The sequence below is a fragment of the Pinus tabuliformis genome, chromosome 8, assembly GCF_031772625.1.
Source record: "Pinus tabuliformis cultivar Carrire ecotype Pingquan chromosome 8, CPIR1, whole genome shotgun sequence".
Classification (NCBI taxonomy): domain Eukaryota; kingdom Viridiplantae; phylum Streptophyta; class Pinopsida; order Pinales; family Pinaceae; genus Pinus; species Pinus tabuliformis.
Genome location: NC_142294.1, coordinates 1,281,616,136 through 1,281,636,913, shown reverse-complemented (window position 1 = coordinate 1,281,636,913; position 20,778 = coordinate 1,281,616,136). Strand labels below are relative to the sequence as shown.

The following is a 20,778-nucleotide window of genomic DNA, read 5'->3' as shown; positions in this document are numbered from 1 at the left end:
AAGGACAAGTAATGATTTCTATCATGGATGCCCCCCCATATAATTTAAAGGTTCTCCCATTGAGATTTCCGCAAATGGATGGGCTCTCAAACACTCTGCCATTAAAAGACAAGCAAACCATTTATATTAAAAATAAGATTATACGAGTCAAAAAAATACTTATTAGGATAACAATGATGTGGTACTTATTAGGATAAAAGCTAGGCAAACCATTTATATTAAAGTCGTATGGAAGAGACTATATCGAAGCAAGCTCTGCTCTGGCTCTTGCTTGTTATTCCAGATGAAGCAGCCTTCAACAGGATGAATCATCTGCTTTAGCATCCAACATGAATTGTTTATAGGTATTGACTAGACAACTTTCCTTCCTTCACAATATAATTATGTGAAGGGAAATATTTGTGAGCCAACTTCATGCATCAATAGCCACAAAGGACTAAAGCACTGACTTCACTCTATTTTAGATTTTGTTTATTTCAAAACTACTAACCTATAAAATCAATAATATGTAGTGAGCTTGATGCTAGTCTTTTATCATTCATTCCTACATAATGCTTTGAACCATCATTGGGCTCAGGAATGTATTTGAGAGTCCAATATTTGATGCATTGTTTTATTTGAGAGAAGTGAGCTCTTCTCTGGCTCTTGCTTGTTATTCCAGATAAAGTAGCCTTCAACAAGATGAATCATCTGCTTTAGCATCCAACATGAATTGTTTATAGGTATTGACTGGCCAGCTTTCTTTCCTTCACAATATAATTCTGCGAAGGAAAATCTTCTCCCTTGAAGTATCTGTCTAGAATATCCTGCGTTCCAGCTGCATACATTATCTGAAGTAGAGATTTTATGAACAATTAGTCAGAAAACTCTCAAGAATATCTCTGTACTTTTTATGATTCCTATTTTCTACTTCCAAAAATGACAAAAATGATGAATTAATGACAACATTAAAGCTTTGTGCAATGGACCATGATGCAATATAATTGACTTTTTGAATTATTTATGAGGTACGTTTGTCAATCAAAGAAATTGCTAGAAACAAAGGGGTGAAATTGGATAAAATATGACACCTAGCCATCTATTGTAGTCCCAGAGATATGGGGAGTCATAGCATGGTTTGGCATGGAGCACCATGGATGATCTTTTGGAGTAGGTTGAGAAAACCAAGAGTTAGCAATGTACCTATTTCCATCACTGCAATTGGCAGTTAGCAATGTGACTGTTTCATCACTGTAATTGGCAAGCTAAATTGTTATAACAAACAGGAACATAGTTTAGAAATTTAGAACACAGAAGAACGATTCATTGTCTTTTAATTGCCTCCAAGAATGACCAAAAGACTGCCAACGCAGAAAAATACAGTTACATTGTTTTATTAGCAACATATCATCATGCTCTTTCTGAATCTAAGATAAATGTTTGATGATGGGACTTGTATGTCCATTATTGACACTGGGAAATAAGAATTACATGGTGTTCTACCTCCTTTCACATGGTCTAATATAGAACCTAGAAGTCTGCAAATGAAGTGGAAGCCCATTTACCAGAGATTTACCCAAATACTATATATTCACCAAATCATACAAACAATGACTTGAGTATGGCTATAATCAAGAGAAGCTTCAATAATGCTTTCCCACATAATGCTTTCCTCAATAATGCTTTGTCTTCAAAAAATCTTTGTCCATGACTCTAGTCATTAATTAGGATTTTCAATTCATGTACATTCAAATTGGAGCCAACTTTAATCAACCATCTAAGCATGCAAACATTAGCATAAAAAAGAAGACGAGCTTTTGCTAGAGAAAAGGAGATCTCGAAGCATACGAGTCATTATTATCTCAAAATTTCTTGTGACTCAACAATAGCAGACTTCTGGGCCCCAAGGGTTAGACTTAGAGGACAAAGCTCAGGGGTTAATGCTCCCGCCTCAATTTGAATTCACAGACTTAACTATTCTGTGTGGTTGGGCCTCTCCATGGGACCTACGGTTTATAGTGGCAGCCCATGGACTCAAACCCATGCCTAGTGGGTATGAATCCACTTAGTTATTAATTCCCTTAATAGAAATAAAAACAACAGACTTTCCTGCAAGCCTCGTACCATGCCACAGAATGGGCCTTACTGCAAATGGCCAAAGCCTCTAAGTCTATGTTTCAGCGCATTGGACATTGGGATTTTTCTCTCCCATTGCACGCAGTTATGATATATAAGGGGGCTTCTATCTTTATTGCTATTAACATGTTGACTTTGTTCCATCTGCATATATGTTCCAAATTTGTTTGCTTTTTAATCAGGCCATCAATAGGGGCTTATAAATTTTCATGCATTGTTTCCAGCAGGACAATTGCAACTGTAGTATAGTTCTCATGATAGATGGCCAACTTTCTTCTTTGTCTATCCATATATAGTTATCAAAAACACGGATTTCGAGTGCCTACTTTAATGAAGTCTCCACCAGTGGATGAGTCACACTATCTGTACAACATTCTTGAAGGCAATCAGATGAGAAATGGAAAGAGAACCTTAAGTAGTGCAAGAGAAATGCAATGGTATTTTGTATTCCTAAGCCTATTCAGACAATGAATAATGCAGTGTGGAGAATGTAATTCCAACCTTCCCGATGATCTTTTGTATAGAATTCCTAATTATTGTGAATTGCAAGGGTTTTCCAGATAGGAATAGCTTGTAAAAGACAAAATTCCATCACAAAGTCAAGGAAACTCATCTAGTAGTGGTCCAAAGTACCTTCACAAAGGCCCTGGTACTTCATGAATTTAAAGGATGCATCTGGGTTTGCATGTGATCATGTTCTAGCGAAATGTTACAATTTGTTTTAAAAATTTAAACCAAAACAAAAATCTTGCATTGCATTCATAAGTACAACTCACTTGGCCAAGGGAAGCAGTTAGAAAGTTTAAGGAGGTCAGCTTCCAGTATGTAAAGAGATAAGGAAATATGGTAGCAGACCTATTGGCTAATATTGCAATAGAGGAGGAATAGAAGGATCAGACCTAAACACAAATTCACTGAACTTAGCTGAAGGGGAGTGGATGTCAAGCTTCAAAAATTGGTCCAATCAAATTGCAATGATCTTTAGGAAGTCTTTTATCTGAAGTTCATTTGTCTTGTTTCAATCCCCTAATTTCAGAGGCATTTTAGAGGCCCAGTATTCCCTGACATTACTATGGGTTACAGTCCAATCACGTAAGCTTTTTTAGAAGGACCTGTTTTAATTTGAGAATTTATGAGAGAGATACCACATAGAATTCCAAGGTTGAAAGTAGATCAGCTTAATAATTTCAAAGGGTGGAAAAAGCCATGCAAGGCTATAAATTTAATAAGAATACTCCTGGCCAGCTCAAAGAGGGAGAAATCTTGTTGCACAGGAATTGTAAAGCCATGAGGAGGAATTGTCATGAGAGCCAAGGAATTTGCTGAGAAGTGCAAATTGGTGGGGAGAAGAAATGCATATGTAAATGCCCAAATAATAGTAAAGCACATAAGACACTAGAGGTAGGAAGGGACCCAAGAGAAGGATCAAACAGGGGACAAAGAGGAAGAACCAAAGGAGAAATATATCTTTCCAAATTTTGGAGTATCAACACAACATGGCCCGTCAAGAGAGGCTTGTGGAATAAACTTCTAGGTTCCAGGAGGAGAGATTCTCTAGAAAAATTAAGTAGGCAAGGCAAGTTGTTTAGGCAGCCTAGAGTTGTAAGACCTAGGATAGTCTAGGCCATAATGAAATATCTTCTTGATGGTGCTGGATGAAACAGGAGGTGCAATCTTTGGCTAGAAATGGATTTGACCGGGAAGACAAGGAGAAAAGGAATGTGAATAAGTATTGTTCACAAAATAAATTGAACCATGAAGGGGAATCGACGAAGCCAAACTATTCCTAATCATTGTTACATGCAATGTGAAAATGGTAGGAAAGAGAACACGACTATGACAAAAAATGGAGGATATTCACCATTTAAATAAATAAAAACCGAAGGGTTTGAAAACCTAGAGTTTTCGTCATACCCAGAATTCAATGTTATAGAGAAACTAAAATTTGAGCATAAAATTGTATACTCCAAACAGTATATTGCCAAAATGCAGACAAGAAGACATATTTATTAAAATTCGGGCAGTATTGTAAAAATTTGAATCCTGATTGACTAAGAAAATCGTAATACCCAGAGAAGGGGCAAGCCGAATGGCCACATTCATAAAAGTTACATGGCTGAGCTGACCAGAAAATCCATGTCTTATTTTGGCAACATGATTCCAAAGCCAGCCATGAAACCCTAACACCAAAATCTGGCAGACGAGAACCTAGCCACTGCAAGACAGGAAAAAATAAGTGAGCAGAAAGTTAGGATATCTGTAATGTGATAAATAAATTGACAGTTTCAACAAAAATCCTAAAATAATCAGCCCCATAAACTGTTCAGGCCAATTGAATTCTAAGCCCCATAAACTGTTCAAAATAATTGATTTCTCCCATCAAGAATACTTCAGACTAAAGGAGGAGAACCAATGTAGCACCAAATCAAAGGAGAAAAAACCTAGTGTGGTCGTGATAATGCCAGGAAATATACGATATGGACGCAGAGGATCGTAGAGATTACCTGGCATCCTAGAAGTGTTTCAATGCACAACAGAACTGGTAGCGGTGGTGGACAAACGCCAAACAAATACTAATAAAGAATATGTATTTGGGGGTTTTTAGGTAGGGCCTATCATGCTACCCTGAGAATTGAACCCATGACTAGGGCTAAGATCCCAGGGCAGTCTTCAGATGAGAACGTTGTATGAAGGAACCAACCTGTTGTTGCATCAATTTACTCCCATTGAATGCCATCTAGAGCTCTGACTCATAAGACCACCATTGTTGAATCCCATGAGCTTCCAAAAATTTCATGGGGCCCTTGGAAATCACATACAGTTTGACAGCCACACGATCCATACCAGAGACCTTTGGCATGATCTCCATTGATTTTTCTTCATCCCCATCACAGTTCTTGCCTTTTTCACAAGAATCAGAGTAGTAACAACAGATGTAATCGCTATTGTTTACATAAAGATGGGGAACCCATTTCCGGATTTGCTGACAAATATTAACTGAATCCACCTCTGCCCCATCCTCTGATTGTTTATCAAGGCCTTCTAATTCCTTATTTCCTTTTTTCTTCGAAGGAAAAATAGCTTTCGTCACACCCTTCACTGCATTCCACAGCAATCCAAACTTGTCAAAAATACTTCTAAGACCCATGGACAATGAAATAGAAGGGGGATTGAACAGATGAGATTCGACAAATATGCCTCAAATGTTAAGGCCTCCACCACCTACAAAGCCAAGCCAGCCCCTAATGAATGCCCAACCATGCACACTTCACTGCTCCCATATTTCTTCACTGTTGTCTTGACTGCCTCCAGTGTCCTGTGAAACCTACAGGAGCCACTGAGGTCCTCCATTGTTAAAATTCTCAGATCATCTTGTATGTCCCTTTTGATTGTAGCAGCCCTCAGCAGGGTCCCTCTGAGAGCTATTATTGCCTTTGGGAGATTTACTAGGTCTCACTACCAGAAGATCAGAGAATGCAACATACCTGTCCCATTCAAGCCTTTCTCCAAAGATGGATTCATCCCTCTCATCCACCAAGTCTTCCACTACCTTGTATTTGAAGGGCTTCCAACATTTGGGTGCCAATGCTGCATCTCTGTCTCGTTTTCCTGCCTGTCCAGTTCCAGTAGATATGCAGTTTGTATAAAGCATGCCATCACTGTGTGCTTGTAATTTTCATCCTTCCTGTACAGAAATAGAGGAGATTTTATTTTGATAGAATTGATGCAAGGAAACTGCGTAGAGATTACTTGGCATCCTAGCGTGAGCAAAGTAAGTGACAAAAGAAAAGGCGAAGGTACGAGCTACTGAGCAGAGCTCCTCCAGGCACGCAGAAGGAAAATGAGGTGAGAATGTGGTGAGGCGGTCAAAGTGCAGTGCATGCTTGCTAGATGCATGCGCGGCGAGGGATAATGAATCGACTACCAGATGTCAAATAGAAAAGCAAATAACAGATGTCAGTCCGAGAATGAAAGTGTTTCTTTGGACGACAGATAATTGTTGAATTGTCTAACAATAGATCTAATGGTTAAGATTAGGACAAAAAGACATTTAGGGGAGTTCATTTCAGAGGGAAATGCCTTATGGCGTAATTATTTGATGGATGAAGAAAATGTGCATGATTGTATATGTGGTTGTTATTGTTAATACCATAATGAGTTATTTTATAAAGCTCTAGTAAACTGTATGTTTGTCATGTTTCAGCAGTGATCATTGTAAATACTACAACGAGTTATGTTATGAAGTTCCATAGGCAGTTTGTTTTGGTTTTCAACAGTCTTGCTAGTTATGGGTGTCATAGAACACCGACGACAGTGTTCCCCAAGAGGAAGGGCTCTATAACAGCCTTGGGTTAAAAATCCATGTAATAAAATTAATAAATAGAAATAAGACAATGGTCCTGCGACATGTATTCCAAGATGAGCGTTGGGAAAAACATTGTAGTAGGTGTTCATTTGGTTTCCTATGGCTAGGGAAATTGGCAAAGGCAGTGGAAAAGCCTTTGAAAAGGAAAAGAGGCATTAATTTGCATTTATTTATGAAAATAAAGGAAAATAGGACAAGAGGAAGGTGAAAGGTCACGGGAAATTGAAGGAAAAATGAAGGAAAATGAAGAAAATTGAGGCTTGAATGATAAAAAGGCTTCTGAGGATCAATTCATGGCTTTTGTTAGTTAAACCTTTTGTTAGTTTAGTTTTAGAACTCTCCCTATTTATTCTCTATACTCTCTCATACTCTCATACACTTAGATTATTCTTGCAGCACTATAAAATTGGAGGAACGAAGGAAAAGAAAGGACAAGAAAGCAAAGGGAAGAAAATATCAAGCAAGGGAGAGTTGGATCAAGATGCTACAATGGGATTACTTGTAGGTATTGAGTTGCATGTATGATTTCCTTGCCATTTTTGGCATGCATCGTACATGTATGTATATTTGGTTCTCTTGCCATCATTGGCATGGGTTTTTCCACGTGTGATAGTGGTTTTCAACCTTACATTTCCATTTCAGAATAGCCATGGTGTGATGGAATTTCTCTTATTTGGTTGAGATATATTATCAAATGGTTTCAAAACTGAGTGGGGTTGTCTCAAGGATAAACACAAGGCCTAGGGCTCCCTGGACCAATCACTGTTAGAAAATTATATATTACGGAGCAATGGAACACATAAAATATTGCCGAAATATAAACACAGAAAACGCATAAAACAAGAGAGACACAGATATACGTGATTCACCCAGTTTGGGCTACGTCCACCCTGAACAGCCAGTCCTTCCTTTCTATTATCTAGCAAAATGAAGAGACACAACCTACAGCAAATCCGCTGTAATATCCTATGTTTTCTCTCACAGTCTCACCTCTCCGTTTCTCGCTCACAATATACACACCTATTACACAGCCTCAAATACAATGCCCTCATACAAAGAGAGGGGTTGCCTTCTAGGGCAAAAAACCCTAAACTAAACATAAGTTCTACCGTCAGATCATCCGCCTACTGAACGACCCAGATTGACTAGAAATTACTATACTTTTACAAGGCAATTTTACATATGTTTTTAGCTTCGGGGGTGCTGCCCCCAAGCCCTCGCCAGGGGACTACTAGCCCCCGGACCCCTCAGTCGGGGGGGATCAGCCCCCCTGGACTAAAAAATTCCTGGGGTATACATCCAGCTGAAACAAAGACCTCTGAACAATCATGCTCCACACATAACAATCTCCCACTTGGAGAATGATTGTAGCAACTTCACTGCTGCTTCATTTTCTGGACAATGACTCCTCTTTGGACCTGGCTGTTTCTCATCTTCATCTTCATCCTTGAAGACCAATTGAAACTGAGCATGTTCTTAGTTTCTCCCTGGTTACAACTTTTTTTAGCATATCTGCAGGATTCTGGCTAGTGTGTATCTTTTCCAGCTTCAACTCTCCATCTTCCAACACTGATTGTATGAAATGGTACTTGAGCTATATGTGTTTAGTCCTGGAATGAAATGTTGAGTTCTTTGTAAGATGAATGGAACTTTGGCTATCACTGTATAACGTGCCCATATCATGCTCCTTACCCAATTCACCCAGAAACCTTTGTAACCAAATCATTTCTTTACTAGCCTCTGTAGCAGCAACATACTCTACTTCTGTTGTTGAAAGTGCAACAACACTTTGGATTTTTGAAACCCAACTGACAGCTGTTCCACCAATAGTAAATACATATCCTGTAGTGCTCCTCCTATTATCTCTGTCACCTGCCATATCTACATCAACATATCCCTGTAGGGAGATGTTTGAACCACCAAAGCATAATGCTTGATTTGTGGTACCTTTCAAATATCTGAGAATCCATTTCACTGCCATTCAATGTTCCTTTCCTAGATTGTTCATGTACCTGCTTACAACTCCCACTTCATGTGCAATATCAGGCCTTGTGCAGACCATTGCATACATTAAGCTTCCAACTGCATATGCATATGGAACTTTAGACATATAATCCATGTCTTCTTGGGTCTTTGGACACAATTCCTTACTAAGTTTGAAATGGCTAGCAAAATGTGTACTAACTGGTTTTGCATTGTGCATGTTAAATCTTTTCAACACCTTTTGTATGTACTCATTCTGAGACAATGTTAATTTACAATTTTTCCTGTCTCTAGTTATTCTCATACCAAGGATTTCTTTTGCAGCTCCCAAATCCTTCATTGCAAATGGATTTGCCAATTTTCTTTTGAGCACATTTATTTCCTGCATGTTAGATCCTACAACAAGCATGTCATCTACATACAATAACAATATAATATAGCTTCCATCATTTTTCTTTTTCAGATAAACATAATGATTAGAGTGACATCTAGTATAACCTTGTTCAGACATAAACTTGTCAAATTTTAGATACCACTGCCTTGGAGCCTATTTTAAGCCATACAAGATCTTCTTCAACCCGCACACTAGTTTCTCCTTCCCTTTCACTTCATATCCTTGTGGTTGCTGCATATATATCTCTTCCTCCAAATCCCCATGGAGAAAGGTTGTCTTTACATCTAACTACTCAAGATGCAAATCTTCAACTGCCACTAGACTTAAAATAGTTTTGATTCAAGTCATTTTAACAAGAGGAGAAAACATTTCATCAAAATCAATACCTTTCTTCTGTGCAAACCCCTTCACCACAAGTCTAGCTTTGTACCTTTGCTTTCCTCCATCTTCTTCCTTCAGCCTGTAAACCCATTTATTCTGCAATGTAGTTTTACCTACAGGAAACCTGACTAAGTCCCAAGTCTGGTTATGCATTAAGGAGTCCATCTCTTCTTCCATAGCTACCTCCCACTTCTTCCTGCTTTCAACCTGCATTTCTTCTTCATAACATTCGGGTTTACCGGAATCAGTCAACAATAAATAATATAATAAAGGAGAGTATCGTTCAGGGGGTCTACTTATCCTAGTAGATCTTCTGACACCGCTTTCGGGTGTTTGGGGTGCCTGTTGCTGTTGTGGTGGTTTCTACTGTTGTGGTTGTTGATTATTATTATTTTCAGGCACCTTTACTTTTTCGGTGATTTCATCAAGGACTGTGTATTCCTTGTTTTCTTTTTCCTGTTTCTTTTCCTGCAACTGATTCTTATACAAGACCTTTTCATTGAATATTACATCTCTTCTCCTAATGATTTTGTGATTTTCATAATCATATAAGCGATAACCAAAATCATTAACACCATATCCAATAAAGGTACATTTCTTTGACTTTTCCTCAAGCTTTGTTCTATTTTCTTTATCAATATGGACAAAGGCCTCACAACCAAAAGGCTTTAAAAAAGAGTAGTTTACCTTTGTACCTGTCCATGCTTCCTCTGGAACACCACCATCCAAGGAACTTGAAGGCCCTCTTTTTATTAGATAAACAATAGTATCTACAACATCTGCCCAAAACTGTAAAGGCAATCCTGCATGCAATCTCATCCACCTTGCACGCTCCATGATTATTTTGTTCATCCTTTCTGACACACCATTTTCTTGTGGTGTTCTTGTAACTGTCTTTTCTCTGTGAATTCCATGCTTTGAACAGTACTTATCAAACTCTTTGCTGCAATATTCACCTCCATTGTCTGATCTTAGACACTTCAATTTCTTTCCTGTCTCAATATCAACCAAAGCTTTCCATTTCTTGAAAGTATCAAATACATCGGATTTATTCTTAATACAATAAATTCAAGTTTTTCTAGTTGCATTATCAATAAAAGAAACATAATAACGAGAGCCACCAAGAGATGATACCTGAGCAAGTCCCCATAGATCTGTATGCACAAGCTCTAATTTTTCATTCTTCTTTTCTTTCCCAACTCTGAGAAATCTGACTCTCTTCTGTTTTCCATAAATGCAATTCTCACGGAAGTCCAAATCAACATTTTTAAAACTTGGCAACAAATTCCTTGGGTGAAGAATCTTCATCCCTTTTTCACTCATGTTTCTGAGCCTATGATGCCATAATGCTGCATCTGCTCCTTTGGAAGTTAATGAATTAATAGAGTTAGAAATACCATTGCATAAATACAATGTACCAACCTTTTCACCTTTTGCTATTACCAGGGCTCCTTTGGTGACCTTCCAAGCTTTACCTATGAAAGTTGTCACACAACCTTCACCACCTAATTGCCCTGTTGAAATCAGATTTTTCTTTAGATCTGGAACATGCCTTACCTCCTTTAGTAGCCATTGGTTTCCATTCTGCTGTTTTACAAGAACCTTACCCATTCCAACAATTTTACAGGGTTTATCATCACCCAAACGAACTTGTCCAAAATCTCCTTGAACATAGTCATGAAAGTATTTCTTATCAGGTGTGGCATGGAATGAGGCCCCTGAATCTACCACCCACAAATTAGTAATATTTTCGAAAGAAAGAATCAAAGCATCTTGTAACACCTCACCTGTCACGTTTGCTTCATGATTGTTTTCTTGCTATGAATCTCCTTCTTTTCCCTTCCGAGATATACAATCTTTCTTTAGGTGTCCTTTCTTTCCACATTTCCAGCACACTATCCCCGATCTGGACTTGGATCTGCCTTTCCCTGATTTACTTCAATATCCTGAGCTCTTTCCTCTTTCCATTTTTCTTCCCCTAGACTCTGCACTCAAAGCATTTCCAAATGTCTCACCAGAGCTTTTCCTTCGCATTTCCTCGCTAAGGATAGCATCGACAACATCATCAAACTTTAAAGTACTAGATCCAGACACAGAGTTACTAATGGCCATTAATAAACCATTCCAACTTTCTAGCAATGAGCACAAGAATAATAGAGCTCTAACTTCATCATCAAAGTTTACCCCTACGGAACATAACTAATTTGTAACAGTATTAAAATCATTTAAATGATCTGCAACAAATCCACCTTCCGACATCTTCATATTAAATAACTGTTTCATAAGAAATACCTTGTTTGAGGCCGAGGGTTTTTCATATAGTTTCTCCAACGTCTTAATCAAACCCTCTATCATTTTTTCCTTCGAAATGTTGAAGGCGACCGATCCTGCAAGGCACAACCGTATTGTTCCGAGTGCCTTTCTATCGAGAAGGTTCCATTCTTCATCTTTCATACCCATCGGCATCTTTGCTTTTCCGCCCAGTGGTAAGTATAGATCTTTCTGATACAGATAATCTTCCATCTGCATCTTCCACAGTGAGAAGTTTTGGCCGTTAAATTTCTCGACCCTAAACTTACCATCTTCTGCCATTGCTCCCACTCAAATGAGGAACCCTTCTTTCCTGCGAGTTTATCAGCCAAATAGACCTTCGGCTTTGATACCAGTTGTTAGAAAATTATATATTATGGAGCAATGGAGCACATAAAATATTGCAGAAATATAAACACAGAAAAAGCATAAAACAAGAGAGACACAGATATACGTGGTTCACCCAGTTTGGGCTACGTCCACCCCAAACAGCCAGTCCTTCCTTTCTATTATCCAACAAAATGAAGAGACACAAACTACAACAAATCCGCTGTAATATCCTCTGTTTTCTCTCACAGTCTCACCTCTCTGTTTCTCGCTCATAGTATACACATCTATTACACAGCCTCAAATGCAATGCCATCATACAAAGAGAGGGGTTGCCTTCTAGGGCAAAAAACACTAAACTAAACATAAGTTCTACCGTCAGATCATCCGCCCAATGAACGACCGAGATTGACTAGAAATTACTATACTTTTACAAGGCAATTTTACATCTGTTTTTAGCTTCGGGGGCGCTGCCCCCAAGCCCCTGCCGGGGGACCGCTGGCCCCCGGACCCCCGCAAGGGGGACAAGTCCCCCCCGCACCCCCTCGCATGGAGGGGTGTACAAACTTCCCGGGGTATACATCCGGCTGAAACAAAGACCTCTGAACAATCATGCTCCACAAACAACAATCACAGACCAATGAAGGTGGGATTGCGGTAAAGCCTAATTGTGTATACCCTCATTGAGCCTAGGAATCCTTGATTTAAAAGGTGGGATATACGATAAATTCTAGAGGGTGGAGATGGACAAGTTCCTCTCATTTTAGGTGGAGAGATCCAGAGGAATCAGTGCTTGTATAGACCTAGTGATCCCTGGACCGGTATGTGGTGGGATTGTTGAAAAGCTTGGTAGTGTGTGTTTCTTGTTTGTGCCTAGGAATCCCTTAGTGGGATTGTGGTAAGCCTAGTTTTATAGATGAGGGATTAGGCCTAGGAATCCCTTGGTGGATTACGATAAATCCTGAGGAAGCCATAGGTTTCTTGTTGTAAGTCCCCCATTCATGCTTGGAATATGGCACGAGGGTGATTGGATGAAAGAAATATTTGGTTCAACCCAATCTATGGTTGGGTGGTGCATGGAAGTCACTGAATTGGTTATATTTTTCATATGTTAATAAGAGATCTTTTCCTCCTATGTTCCATGTGTAAATGTACTTGTTAATATGTGGTTTTAATGGTTGTTATTCTACTAGTTATTAGCATGGTTTATGACAAAATTTGATTATGGCTCTCATCATGTTTTGATTAGTAGATGAAATGTTTATCAATGCATGACCTAATATATGATATTGCAACTATTATGAGGAGGCATCAGTCCTTCTTGATGACTCTCAGATAAGTATGAGACCACTATGTTTAGATGTGTATTTATGACCTGTACATTACATGTTTATGATATGTTTCACGGAATGCCTGCCATGGTTGGTAGGGGCTAGGTCAAGTCGTTGTTCAAGAGTTTACATTAGTAACATTATTCCATTTTTTTAACATATCTAAATGTTTCATGAAGCTCTGGGAAAAGTCTTGAGCCCTAGCCCTCAAAACGTGGCTTAAAATTTAAGGTCCCTGACACAAAACTGTTGAAAAAAGGATACAGTCACATAGATGCCTTGTTGTGGGAGAAAATGGAGGGTTATAGTTGCTTGGAGGGCTTTACATGGGAGCAACTGGGGGTCTAGTTCAGTGAGAAGCTAAGTTGACTCAAGGGTTCGACACCTGGAGTGGTTGGTTAGCTCTTGGGGGTCTTGTATCAATTGAGGGAGGTATATAAATTGTTGGTTTGTGGATTCCACTTCCTTAAAGTGATCTAGGAGGTCGAATCATATCAGAGTGACACTTCATCACATATTTACCCCAGTGGACCGATAAGCTTAGGTAAGTGTGGGAGGAGGGTGTTTCTTCACTTTTCTTTCTTGTCCTTCCTTTGCCACTCTGTACTACCCTCCTCCCACATTTTCCCAAGCTAACCAGTCCACTGGGGTAAACATTTGATGAAGAGTTACTATGATATGATTAAACTCCCCACGTACAGTTAAGGAAGTGGAATCGATAAACAAAAACAAAATTGACCTTCCTCTAAAGCTCCAACATCCCTACGGGCTAACCAACCACTCCAAGTGCCAAACCCTTGAGTTAACCTACTTTCTGACTAAACTATACCCCCAATCAAACCCATGAGAATCATCCATGTGACTGATACTATCCAATTGCTCCCAAAACAAGGCATCTAATTTCCAACACTACAATCATGTGCCACTTGTTCTCTCAGTGAATACTTGTCGGCTCATTGTTCAAGGGCATAACCCTAATGTTCTTCTAATTCCAATTCGAAATGATAATGACAAAAAAACCATTCCCCTACCTTCCCTTCTCTTATACATAGTCCCTCGAGCAATCCAGTCACCCCCTTTCATGCAGTCACTCACCTTCCGTGCAGTCACTCATCTTCCAAGTTCTACGATCATCCCCTTCTCTGATACACAGTCCCTCATGTGACCCCCCCATGGCAAGGTTTCCTTGCCATAAAAAGGTCCGAAAACCAAGGCATATCCCAACCTTAAAACCATCATACCGGTCATATCATGCTCATGGAAATCAATGGAAATTATTGGGTAGTAGTGTCCCACAATAGCCCTACTCCTAAGGTTCTTTACTAGCATATTGTCTCATGTTCCAATTCCTTTTACCACCGCTACTAGTTCTTACAGTTAGTTTCAACCACGCAACTTGGGAATTTTCCATGTTTTCCTATACCAATCACATAATTTCCATTAGAGTTTCAATAAATTGAAATAAATTCACATCATACCTCATTAGTGGCCCATCAATAAGGTACACTTGTAGTTATGTTCACTTCCTGTCACAACGAACCAAACCAACTCTTGACCAAATCATCATGTATAAACATATCACATCTATTTAGGTCAAAACACAACCATCATAAATCAAAACCATGAATCACATGCAATCATCATAAACTAGAATCTTAGATCAAATGTAACCTTCATAAATCAGAATCATAGATCACATGCATAATTAAACCTAAAATAAAATAGTGATACTTATCCTTCAATTGGTTCTTGCTTCTACCTTTGTTCTTTTTCCTTTCTGTTCACACACCGGATCAGTTGCCACCTCCAACAAGCACCCAATACTTCTCCTCTTCAAGTACATACACATACATACAATGTACATCACAACACATACACTTACACCCAGTGTATAACACAATACAATACATACACCTACATCCAATGGAAAACACAATAGATGTACATACACAAAGTAAAACACATATATTGACTACACAATCCCTGTAACACAATAACATTGTACCAAAATGCACAACATAACATGTACTACATGTACAAAATACCACATGTACATAGTTCCACCTGCACAACGTGTACACAGCTCCATATTCATGACATGTATACAACACCTAATGTACACAACACCACATGCACGACATGTACACAACACCACCTGCACACAACACCCCATGTACAACATGAAAAAGTAACCACGTGCACACAACACCACATGTACATATCACCACATGTACAACATGCATGTAACGTCATATGTACACAACACTGCATATGAAACATGCATAAAGCACCATATGTACACAACACCACATATTCAACATGTGCACGACACCATCTATACACAACACTGCCTATCCAACATGTGCACAATACCATTTGCACATAGCACTGTATAAACAACATGTACATAACAACACAACACCGCATGTATACAACATCACCGGTAGAACATGTAAAATTTGTACAACATATACACAATAGTAGTACTACACATCCAGAGACCAGATTGTATCTAGTAGGAAACCTTGCTTCTAGTGTCTTTCCACCATCCATACTTGTCATTTCATGGTGCATATCACATTGCTTTCATTCCACTGATGTACCCCTCAACATTATCTTCAATAACATAGACATAGTATAATCACATAATATCAATTCATATCCACATGATACTGACCTCATAGATTTGTCAAGACTACACTTCCCTCTTGATTCCTCATAAGACCAAGAACCTCTTCATCCCATTCACTTGCATAGGAAATCATTCCTCAACAAGAATGCTCCATGATGACCTTTTCATAGAATTACATACATACATACATACATATAAACATTAGCATAAAACAATCATGATATCTTACGACCCTGTCAGATAACAACATACATACGTACATGTATGAATATAACGACATTAGCATAATCATGATCACAACACAATTACTAGATATCATAAGGTCAAGGTTAATAGAAATCTCTTTATCTATGTACAACATCTACAACATTGAGAACAAACACTCCCAACATAGTCAAGTCATCTGACGCCTGAAATGCATTTTCTTTACCTTTCATGTTACCTTTCTCATGATTGTCTTGCCACCGTCCAATTATCCTAATGAACCCATCCAATTCAATCCATTGTCATACTATTGCCTTCAACTTCCCTTTACTCATGCATCGAGCTTCATTCAAGTCTTACATTACATGTTGGACTTCATTCAAATTTCTCTGAGCTCCACTAAATTTCCTCTTTTCCCAACCAATTTCCAAGGCCCTCAAAACATAAAAAGGAAAGAAAAAAATAAAACAAGAAGAAAAACATGAAAAACCAATAACACTATGATACCACAAACAAAGTGGCATGTCCATACATTAGACATAAACATAATTTCAAATCAAGAAAAAACAAATCACAAAATACGGAAAGCACAAAACTAGCAACAGACACCATGACTTAATTCCCCATGGGTTCCCATGCTTCCAAGGGGAATCTCAACCCTAGAATTCTTCACGATTCAATGACAATGTCTTTTCCATGCAATCCCCTACATCATACTGCCATAAACACATAACTCTTAGTGTAAAATAAATATAGCAATATATCAGTTACCTTACCTTGTTATGCCAAGAACGTGACCTTGTCATTGGACACATCCATGCCATCTCTCAAGGGATTCCAATTCCCTTGACAGGTTCGTCTATAACTATAAACTAGCTAATATACCTGTCAAATACATGTTCATGAATATAGCACATATCCACATAATGTCAAACGAAATCAAGGTTAAGAATACTTCCTATATTCATGCAAACCACTCATTCATTTGCAAGTTCAATCTCTAAACATAGCCAAAGGAATTCTCACCCAATTCCTTTCTTTTACCTTTTCTTCCTTGCAGCAATTGAGTCTTATTTTGTGCTATCACATCACCCAACTGTTAATTATATAAACAAATCAACTATTACCTTGTCATGCTAATACCAAGCATGTTGTCATGCAATTGTTCACACTTGTCAGCCACATGTTCCAAAGATCAACACATCATGTCTATTAATTTTAAATCGGCCTTTACCAAGACTAACATCCATGTGATAATCAACTCACAATCACGAATCAAAATACTACAACTAGCACCCACTTGTATTCAAGTACACATTAGTTGTATAAGCTCATATTGAGTTAGTACAACCATCTTTAAAAAATATCATTATTTCATTCAATATAATAAAAACATACTCATATCATATAATTACTCAAACATTTAGACAAATTTTAAACATACCATGTTAGCTAAACCAAATAGACAATATAATCAAACTCATGCATTGTGATGGTCATTGTTGTGGTCTTGTGGTAACACTCTCCTACCACATTTACCAAAGATAACCAATCCACTGGGGTAAATATGTGATGAAGATTTATGATGATATGATTCAACTCCCCAAGTACATTTAAGGAAGTGGAATCGATGAACCAAAACCAAACTAACCTTCCTCAGAAGCTACAGGACCCCCAGGGGCTAACTGACCACTCTAGGTGCCAAACCCCTAAGCTAACATGCTTTCTGATTGAACTAGACCCACAGTCATACCCATGATAAGCCCTCCATGTGACTAATACCCTCCAGTCACTCCCACAACAAGGCATTCATGTGACTGCAGCCTTTATTGGGCAGTTCTATGCCAGTGACCCCCTGATCCACTTTTTCAGGGCCAGGACTGAAGCCTTTACCCAAAACTTGATTAAACTCTAAAAAATGATAAATAACAAGATGATAAGGCCTCTAATGCAAAATTTTAACAAGGACCTAACCTAAAAATGCCTAGCCATCACAAAAATCTCGTCAAACACATCATGAACATGTACTCTACAGGTCATATAAAAAAATATGAGCATAGGGAATTCATGCTTATTTGAGAATTTTCGAGAAGGATTGACACCTCCTCATAATAGATGTACGACCATATATTAGGTCATGCATTCATTAAAATTCATCTACTAATCAAAACATGTTGACAAGAATAACCAAGGTTTGTCATAAACCATTCTTATAACCAATGGAATAACAATGATAGAACAACCATTAAAACCACATATTAACAAGTATATTTACACATGGAACACAACAGGAAAAGAGCTCTAATTAACATATGCAAAGCCTAACCAATTCAGGGACTTCTATGTACCACCCGACCATAGATTGGGCTGAACCAAATCTTTCTTTCATTCAATCACCATTGTGCCATATTCAAAGCATGAATTTGGGACTTACAACAAAAATGACCAGGGCTTCCTTAGGCTTTACCGTATATCCCACTAATACCGATCAAGGATTCCTAGCCGTGAAACCCTCATTTATACAACTAGGATTTACCGCAATCCCCCCATGGGATTCTTATGCTCAAACAAGAAACATAGAGTACCATGATTTACAACAATCCCACCACATATCAGTCTAGGGATCACTAGGCCTATACAAGCATGGATGCCTCTAGATATCTCCACCTAACCCACAAGGAATTTGTCCATATCCACCTTCTAGGCTTTCCAGTATAACCTACCATTCACCAGTCGAGGATTTTGTTAGGTCCCTATAACAATATCATATTCCCTTGTTGTTATTAGTGTAGCCCCTTATTGTTATTGTGGTGCCCATGTAGTCCCCATATTTTTATTGTTGTGCCCCATAGAAGCCCACTGTTGTTATTGTTGTGCCCTTACCTTATTATTTTTATGTTGGCTCTAATTATATTGTGACCCCTTAGGCTCCTATATCTAGAAAGGAAGGTTTTCATTTCAATCATCGAATAATTGTTCATTTGTGTAATGTAAAGGATGTTTCCTCCTCGAAGACACTGATTTTGAAGTCGTTGATATATATTTTTTTCTATTTTGTGAGCCGGTTACATAACATTTGGTATCATAGCTTTGGATTCTAGGGTTTCACTACTTGAAACTGGTCATCATGCCATTTTCTCTATAACTCTTTTCTACGAAGCTTCAGAAGCTGAAAAAAACCCATTTGAGAAGACCTCTTGAAGAACTACTCAAGTGTTGAGGAAAACCCTTTTGTGAAGGAAAGGGGCATGTTAGGTCCTTATAACACTAGTATATTCCCTTATTGTTATTAGCGTAGCCCCCTTATTGTTATTGTTGTGCCCATGTATTCCCCATATTGTTATTGTTGTGCCCCATAGAAGCCAACTATTGTTATTGTTGTGCCCTTACATTGTTATTTTTATGTCGACTCTGATTATATTGTGACCCCTTATAATCCTATATATAGAAAGGAGGCTTTCTCATTTGAATCGTCAACAAATTGTTCATTTGTTTAATGTAAAGGAGGTTTCCCCCTCGAAGAGGATGATTTTGAACTCGTTTAACTATCTTTTCTTCTATTTTTTGAGTTGGTTTCATAACAGATTTGATGCAGCCTAAGCCGCACATACCCACACTGCACAGTATGCATATAAAATTTCATGTCACACTATGTCCCAGGAATTTTAATGTTCCTGCTTAGTAAAACCTTCTTAAACCAAGGTTTAATGCTCTTAATTAAATTATTAAGTGGAAGCTATTTAATCACACATTAATCAGATTATACTGGTGGATTTTCTTGTCGTCCTATCCACAACAAACTTGACCAATCACCATCCACCACGTGTCGCACAACTAACATATTTATTTCAATACTTAACTTTTGGGTGCTCCAAATTACCATCATTGATCTGTTCCATCTGATCCAATGGCTATCATGATGTACCATGCACCAACTAGCCCAACAGATCTCCATTGTATATTTCATTTACCTTAATCCAACGATAATCGTGTAATCTCGCATGATTACTAGCATGATACATAACAAGTCGAGAGTGTGTGGGATAAGAGGTTTTTCTTTCCCATTGATGTGCTACCTGTCAAACCCTCAGGTTAATGGCATGAATTTGTAAAATATAGTTTACCACTTTGATACCACCTGAGATACTACTTATCGTTTCCGTAGACTGCTCCATGTTTCTACTGTCACGTGGCTAAATTTGATCCCTTCACTTCTTGAATTTATTTTATGTGATAAGATCTCCGTCGATCCTATTATATCAATCCTATTCATTGATCTGACTGATCCAACTGTTCCTATGCACAATTACCTCATTTATTCCTCCTTTCCTTTCTTTGTCTTTATGCAATTCCTCAGCGTTCTAGTCTATTCATCGGACTCACCTATACGATTCTTTATGCATCTATCCTTTCTGATATTACTCAATCATTTCTGATTGTTGTACTCATCCTTTATGCATTGTCCTCTCTCTGTTCTTCTATGGTTTAGGTTTTCTCCAGGGTTTCTGGTCTTTAGTTGTTCTTCAACACAACTTCCTCCTGAACTTAGTTCTACCTAACTTTAATCGCTATCACACCTGAACTTCCACTTTGATCCTTCAATCAGATTCAAATAATCAGACCACTATCCTTCATTCTCCACCTCTGTGATCTGGTTTAATTCCACCTGTATATATATACTATGCAAAATTACTCTAATTCACACAAAATCTATAATTCCATTAATCAACACACA

At 38.3% G+C, this 20,778-nt stretch overlaps 1 pseudogene; it reads right to left on the bottom strand.

Annotated features, from left to right (window-relative positions):
* Window positions 1-4,765: 4,765 nt before the first annotated feature.
* LOC149240091 (GDSL esterase/lipase At4g10955-like) lies at window positions 4,766-7,118 on the bottom strand (annotated as a pseudogene).
* Window positions 7,119-20,778: the final 13,660 nt, after the last annotated feature.